Below are 7,500 nucleotides of genomic sequence, written 5' to 3' on the forward strand. Positions count from 1 at the left end.
ATATATATACATATATATGTGGAAAACTTTGGAGTCAAAAAGAAGAGAACGGTTGAACATTTATTTTCTATCACCACAATTGTTTCTACGCAACGTAGTTCCCTAGGCGTGCAGGTGCGTTATTATGCAACCGTTTCCCTGCATTAAGGGATCTAGTGTTTCCTCAGGTGATATGTAAATATTGTCTTTGTAAGTTCAAATTCCCGGCTTCAAGAACATCCTCTCTGTCTGTCGTGGTCTGAATTTAATAGGAACCACTGAGTTCATCAAGGTCTGTTGTTGCCGAAAGACTGTTGACAAACTGCTTTGAATGCGTAGGTTTAGTGGGATGGTGATTCTGTTACTGTTAAAGTGGTCGCCATTTTAAAGGGATTGATATTTGATTTCTTTATACTAACGCTCGGACACATACAACCTCACAAGCACATGCCCACGTGCACACTCATACATACACACAAACACGCGCGCACGCATAATATATACACATACATATACATATATATATATTTGTGGATACATACACTCATGCATACTAAACACGCGGACAGGTATGCATACGTGTATATAGAAATACAACCCATCACACGCACGCATGGATATGGGGGAAGTGGAGAGGGAGAGAGTTCACCAAATTATTATTATTCATCGACTGTACCTAGAAAATACAAATGCGTTTTAGTATGCATGAATGTATATATTCACACATATACACACACATGCACATGCACACACACACACATATATATATATATGTAAGTATGTACATATGTATACGCGCACACATATACACACACACACACACATATACACACACACACACATATACACACACACACACATATACACACACGCGCATCTGTGTATGTATATGCCTGCGTGTGTATGTATGTACAAGGTGTGTAAGGTATTTTAGGACATCTTTTTTGGGGGTAATTGCTGCATTTTTTTGCTAACTCTGTATAATCTTTGTTTCAGAAAATAATAATGGCAGATCCTCATCTTACTCAAGAAGTGAAGAGACATGCTGTTACTGTGGTTATAAATACTGAATATTTTTAAAAGTCGCCATATCTTTTGTCTACAAAGTTTGAGAGGAGTTAGAGACTGATGATGGAAATGCATCACCAGTATCAATGCATAAATAGCATTCTAAACGCTCTGAAATCATCAGAACCAGTAGGTTCAACAGACCATTGATTGCAATCTCAGAAAGTCCATGAGGTCAATTGCAAAAGATCTCCCTGTGTCAGAAGGAACAGTCAGAAATGTTGTCCATGAAGACATCATATATAAGTTTTATATGATGAAGAAAGGTCAAGAAAATGCAAAAGAAAACCACTACATAAGATCTAAAACAAACTGAAAAATCCAGCTGAAGAAGTTAACAGAATAAATGACAGAAGGTTATGTGCAGACCCTTCTGAACATGCAAATACTATGCATTCAAAATTTCCTGCAACTGTCATGGTTTTAGGAGTTGTCAGCGATGAAAGGCATGTAGTGCCTCCTTACTTCTTTCCACAAGGCCTTAGAGTTAACTCTGCTGCCTACATTGTTAAGCTCTGGATAGACAGTGCATGTAATGGAAGGCCATATGTCTTTCAGTAAGACATTTTCACACATGGCTCTAGTAACACGGGAATGGATGGCTGAACATTTTCATGATCCCATAACCCCTAACATTTGGCCTCCTAATTCTCCTGATCTCAATCCATTGGACTATTACATGTGAGGCGTTGTTGAGAGAGAGGTCAATGAACACGCCCATAACATCAAAGATTCTTTGAAAGCTGCCATAGAGTACTGTCCAAAATTAGCCAGGTTCACTTCATTCGAGCATGTAGATGATTTAGATCTCATATAGAAGCACTTGTTGAAGCTGAAGGTGACTTTATTAAATAACTTTATAGAAAGGAAGGTTTATTTTTATCCGCGAAGCAGTTTCTGATAAATAAAGTTATTATCTGTTAATATATATGTTTTTTTTTATAAACATAAATCTGTCCTAAAGTATCTGTACATGCATTTGTATATGTATGTATGTGAGTCCGAGGACTACATTCTTAACAGAATGCACCATAACTATATATATATATATATATAAAACAAAGCTTGTGTGGGTGCGTATGTTCCATATGGATTCGAAAACTGTGTTGCCGATTTTGACGTATGTGGTATCAAAAGATTCAGTGATCTTTCGGCTACCAAATAAAGTATATATGTAAATATGTGCGTGCATTTATGTTTGTATATATGTACAGGGTATCCCAAAAAAGATGTACTCGCTCTTTAACTTCCCAGTACTCATACATTTTGTGTTCAAGTAGATGTTTATTGATATACATACAATCCTAAAAAGTTAAATTAAATTCAGGAAAATAAATTGTTGCAGAAATGATTATATATTGTCATTTAGAATTATTAAATGTTCTCTCTCATTCTTGCGTGTTCGCAAATGTTCAAACTGCCTTCCTTCATTTTCCAAACAAAGCTGATAACTTCTAACAATGGATTCGACAACATTGCCAAACATTTCATTTAGAATTGCCACACATTGTATTCGAATTTCACTTTTCAAATTATCAATTGTCACTGGTTTTGCAACATAAACCTTATCTTTGAAATGTCCCCATAAAAAAAAAGAAAAATCCATTGGCGTGAGGTCTGGGGAACGTGCAGGAAATTCAACGCTACATCTCCTCCCAATCCATTTGTTTGGATTTGTTGCATCGAGGTAAGCCCGTACATTACAAAAAACAATACATTAGTAATTGTTTGTCAAAGACTGAGTACATCTTTTTGGGACACCCTGTATAATTACATGTGTGTTTGTGCGTTTACGCATGCGAATGTTACAATTATCTCTTGGTTATGCATTGATTCTGAAAACTTGATGCCATTTGATCGATAATTATTTAGTAAAAAGAAACTGTCTTCTGCTCTTCGTCAATTCAATTTCCCGGAGTCATAGAAGACCAACAGTCACACAACACTGAATACAGACAACATAGTGTACTTGTTGTTCCTCTGGCTGACGGTGCTTCTGCTGCTTTTACATTAAAAATAAAAAACATTCTTTTTGGTTGTATTTTTGCCTGTTGCTGCCCTTCGCGGCTTTGTTTCTTTTCTTCGTTTTGTTACTCTTTCTATTTGTTAGTGATGTTGTTTCCCTTTTTCTTCTACGTTTTCGTTGCTTTTTTCATATTTACCATAAACATCTTCATCGCGATAATCATCGTTATTAGCTATCACCATCATAGTACATCTTCTCCCGTTCTTCTTCTGCATCTATTATTCATCATCACGATCAGCAGAATTATTCTCATAACTGGCATTAACTTCAATAGTGTGGTTTGTATCCTCTTAAAAGTTTACAAATTATTATCAACAACTTGGGGAAAACACCTAAATTTAGTGGGTAAGGGTAATTTGTTTGTGTGGTCGGTGCTCCAAAGTTACCCAGATGCGGACATTCCACTAGTTTTAAGGAGCCTTCTGTGTTGTGACTTTCGTATTTACTATTATTATTATCATTACTATTATTATTATTATTATTATTATTATTAATCATAAAGGCGGTGAGCTACGTTTTGAGCTCAAATTTCTGCTGAGGTCGACTTTGCTTTTCTTCCTTTCGGGTTCGATAAATTGAGTACCAGTGAAACACTGGGATCGATGTAATCGACTATCCTCCTCCCCAAAAATTTCAGATTTTCTGCCTATAGTAGAAACGATTATAATTATTATTATCACAAAGGCGGTGAGCTGGCAGAGTCGTTAGCGCGCCGGACATTGTCTTTAATCTTTTCGGAGTCGCTAAATTAAATACCAGCTGAGTACTAGGGTCGATGTAATCAACTTAACCCCTCTCCCCAAATTTCAAGATTTGTGGCTATAGTAGACAGGATTATCAATTTTTTTATTAAAACGGCAAACTGACAGAATTGTTAACACATTGGGCAAAATGCGTAGCGACATTTCGTCCCATCGTTACGTTCTGAGTTCAAAAGCCGCCGAAGTCGACTTTGTCTTTCCTCCTTCTGCAGTTAACAAAATAAGTACCAGTTGAGTACTTGGGTCGATGTACTGGACTTATCCCTTCCCAGAAAATTACTGATCCTGTGTCGAAATTTCAAACCAATATCATATTTATTGTTTTTATTCCATAAATATCTCTTTTACTATAATTGAGTGTTTATACTTTTCATAATGTTTCTTAGTTCACCGTTGTTCTTATGTTTATGGTGACTTGTGGCCAACAGAATTGTTAGTGCGCCGGAAAAAAATGCTTGCATTATTTGTTCCTGCGCTTTACGTTCTTGGGTGAAATAAGTTAGCTATTTTATCCTTTGGAGATTAACAATGTACCGGTCAAGTTTTGGGACGATGTAATCGATTGCCCCCCACCCCTGCCGCCAAAATTCTTGGTCTTTTGCAAAAATTGGAAAGAACTATAACAGCAACAATACTAATGATGATGATGATTTCATATTTTGGCAAATGGCCAGCGATTTTGGGGGAGGGGATAAACCGAATACATCGACTCCAGTACTCAGCTGGTATTTATTTTATCGACTCCAAAGTAAGAAATTCTAAGTAGACCGCAGCGGCATTTGAACTCATAACGTAAATTCAGAAGAAATACTGCTATGCATTAACTTTGCCTTTTATCCCTCTGAGATCGATAAAACAAATTTTCAGTCATCTACTGGGTCTTATAAGACAAAATATGCCACGCTCATGCACTTCTTTCCTCTACAATCTTGGGTGATCGAAAATAGCTCGTGGAAACCGCATGAGTTTTTTTATAGAAAAACATTTGCTATAAAATGTTCAGATTTCTACGGATGTTTATTTACTTTCTGCGTTGAGGCTTTTAGGATTATAAGAAGGCAGATCTATAGCTTTGGTGGTTTGTGTTTTCGTTAATTTGGGGATTAAGATGTCTTTCCCCTAATTGAGCGAGAAAGTTATCGTCTACAGTTCCGTCATTAAACTTCTTTACGAAAACATTATGTGTTTCTGTTAAATATTTTAATCGGACCTTTTTAATCTTATATCCTGGTGCAATCCAGTTGTTTATTATTTATTATATCTGGGTGACTACTGTTGCTTTATCGCCAGTTATTATTTTGATGTTATGTTCGTTGCTTTGAATACTGTTTTTTGTGGGGTTTCTTTTGCAGCGAATGTTCTTCTGCCAAAATATTTTTTATTGTTGATATTACACTAAATTTTTATCTTATTTTTTAGCAAGTTCTTGATAAAATCGCTTTGGATTGGCGTCAAACTGTTTGTTTTGTTCAAAGAATTGTGGACGTTTTTCAAAGCAACGAATACTTGCAATTTAGGGAGGATATTTTATTTCAAGTGTTGTTTGAAGTTGGATACTTTTGATCAACTTGTTTTTCTCTAGTATTTGTCACTCACTTTCTTTCTCTGTTTGTGTCTTTTTGTTATTAATTTCTCTTTGCTTTCCATATTGTTAGCTGGGATTTTGCTGTTGTTTTTTTTTATATATATATTGCTCTTCGTTTATTTATACATTTCTTTATTTATTGAGATCTTAGCGATCATTCACTTTCTTTTGTAACTAAAGTACTTGTTGCATATGTTATTTCATCCTCTTCGGTAATACTGATATTAATATCTGTTTTTATTACGTGTGTAATTGCTAGGTTTGTGTTTTTTAAACTTGCTGCTATCTTATAGCTTAGTTTTAACAGAGGTAAAGTACATTCGTTGACCCGTATGAAAATCTAATGCTTTAAATTCTTGAATTATTTCTACCTTTCAACATCATGAACATGATTTCCAGCTAAACAATTTTCCATTCTTAAATCTTCCTCATATTCCTCTTCATTTATGTTGTTTTAGATTTTATTTGTTATTATTTTATAGTTGTTGCAAGGCTCGTATTTTTTTTGTTGTGATTTTTGATATATCTTATAATTCGTTTCCCATGAATATTTGTGTGTGTGTGTGTGTAAGTGTGTGTGTGTGTGTGTGTGTGTGTGTGTGTGTGTGTGTGTGTGTGTGTGTGTGTGTGTGTGTGTGTGTGTGTGTGGGTGTGTGTGTGTGTGTGTGTGTGTGTTCTGCTAATCTCTGGTTTGACTTTGAGTATTTACAGAAGAATGTCGACCTGCAGTGAATGCTCATATGACTCAAAAGCGGAATTTCATTTTGCAGATCAGACGACAAAAAGCTGTCAATCACTTTTCGAGCAGATTGCTTCTTTTCTGCGAATGTCGCCGTTCCCTTAAGCCTTTGTAACATCATTTAAGCAGTAGCAGTTTTTGTCGGAACTGTCTTGTTGCCAATTAGAACCATGCATGCATCTCAACGCAGCACTGTCGCATTTCCCGCTTGTCACTTATTAAAAACTCATATTCAAGAATTTTCTTTCCTGCGCGTCATTTACTCTGACAAACACATGATGTTTATGAATGAACACAGCCTTTTTTTGACACCACACCGAAATTTTGAGTTGCTTTTTTTTTTTTCTTATTCAGTTATGATACAGTGTAAATGTACCATCAAGTTTTAGCTTGTGGTTTTTCAGTAGGCATTTACACTCTAAATAATTATACAATAACATGCACAAAAATGCACACGTGCCCCCGTGCGCACATGTTATTGAGCACATTTCTTTTTGCTTTCCAAAAGAGCCAACAGAGAAAGATCATAAAACCTATAAAGCAATATGACGTGAAATCGCAACGCTCTGCGTTGAGAAATAATACGATACCGAAGAAATCCAATATACCGTAATTAGTATCCAATTTACTTCATGGCCGTACGTAAGAATTAAAAAACCTCGAAGACATTTATACAATATTCACCACGTATTTCCTGTTGAAGTATGGATCGAGAGAGAGAGAGAGAGAGGTGGAGGAAAGGGGAAGAGAGAACGAGATAGAGATTAAATTAGATCTCATTTTAAACAGCGTGATAATCCTTTCTAATTTAGGCACTAGGCCTGAAATTTTGGAGGAGGGGACTAGTCGATTACATCGACCCAGTGTTTCACTAGTACTTAATTTATCTACCCTGAAAGGATAAAAGGCAAAGTGGACCACAGCGGAATTTGAACTCAGAACGTAGTGGCAGACGAAATACCGCTAAGCATTTCGCTAGGTGTGCTAACGATTCTGCCAGCTCGCTGCCTTAAACAGCATGATTAATAACAGAAAACTAGAGTATATTAGTGTTATATATCGACGATTCAGAGAACGTTGACCTTCACTTGCCGACAATAATGCACGTGCTCTTTAGGGAAGATTTTGCAATCTCCGGTCAAGGATAATTATTTAGAGTATAAATACCAACTCCTGCCCCGCAATTGTTGGCCTTGTGCTAAAAATGTTGAAAATCATTATCATCATTAATGGAAAAAAAAAAAAAAAAGCTTACCAGCTTTTTATCCGTCTTTACGTTCAGAGTTCAAATTCCACCGAGGTCCACTTTGTCTTTCATGATTTTGGGGTCGATAAAATAAGT

The sequence above is a fragment of the Octopus bimaculoides genome, chromosome 1, assembly GCF_001194135.2.
Source record: "Octopus bimaculoides isolate UCB-OBI-ISO-001 chromosome 1, ASM119413v2, whole genome shotgun sequence".
NCBI lineage: Eukaryota > Metazoa > Mollusca > Cephalopoda > Octopoda > Octopodidae > Octopus > Octopus bimaculoides.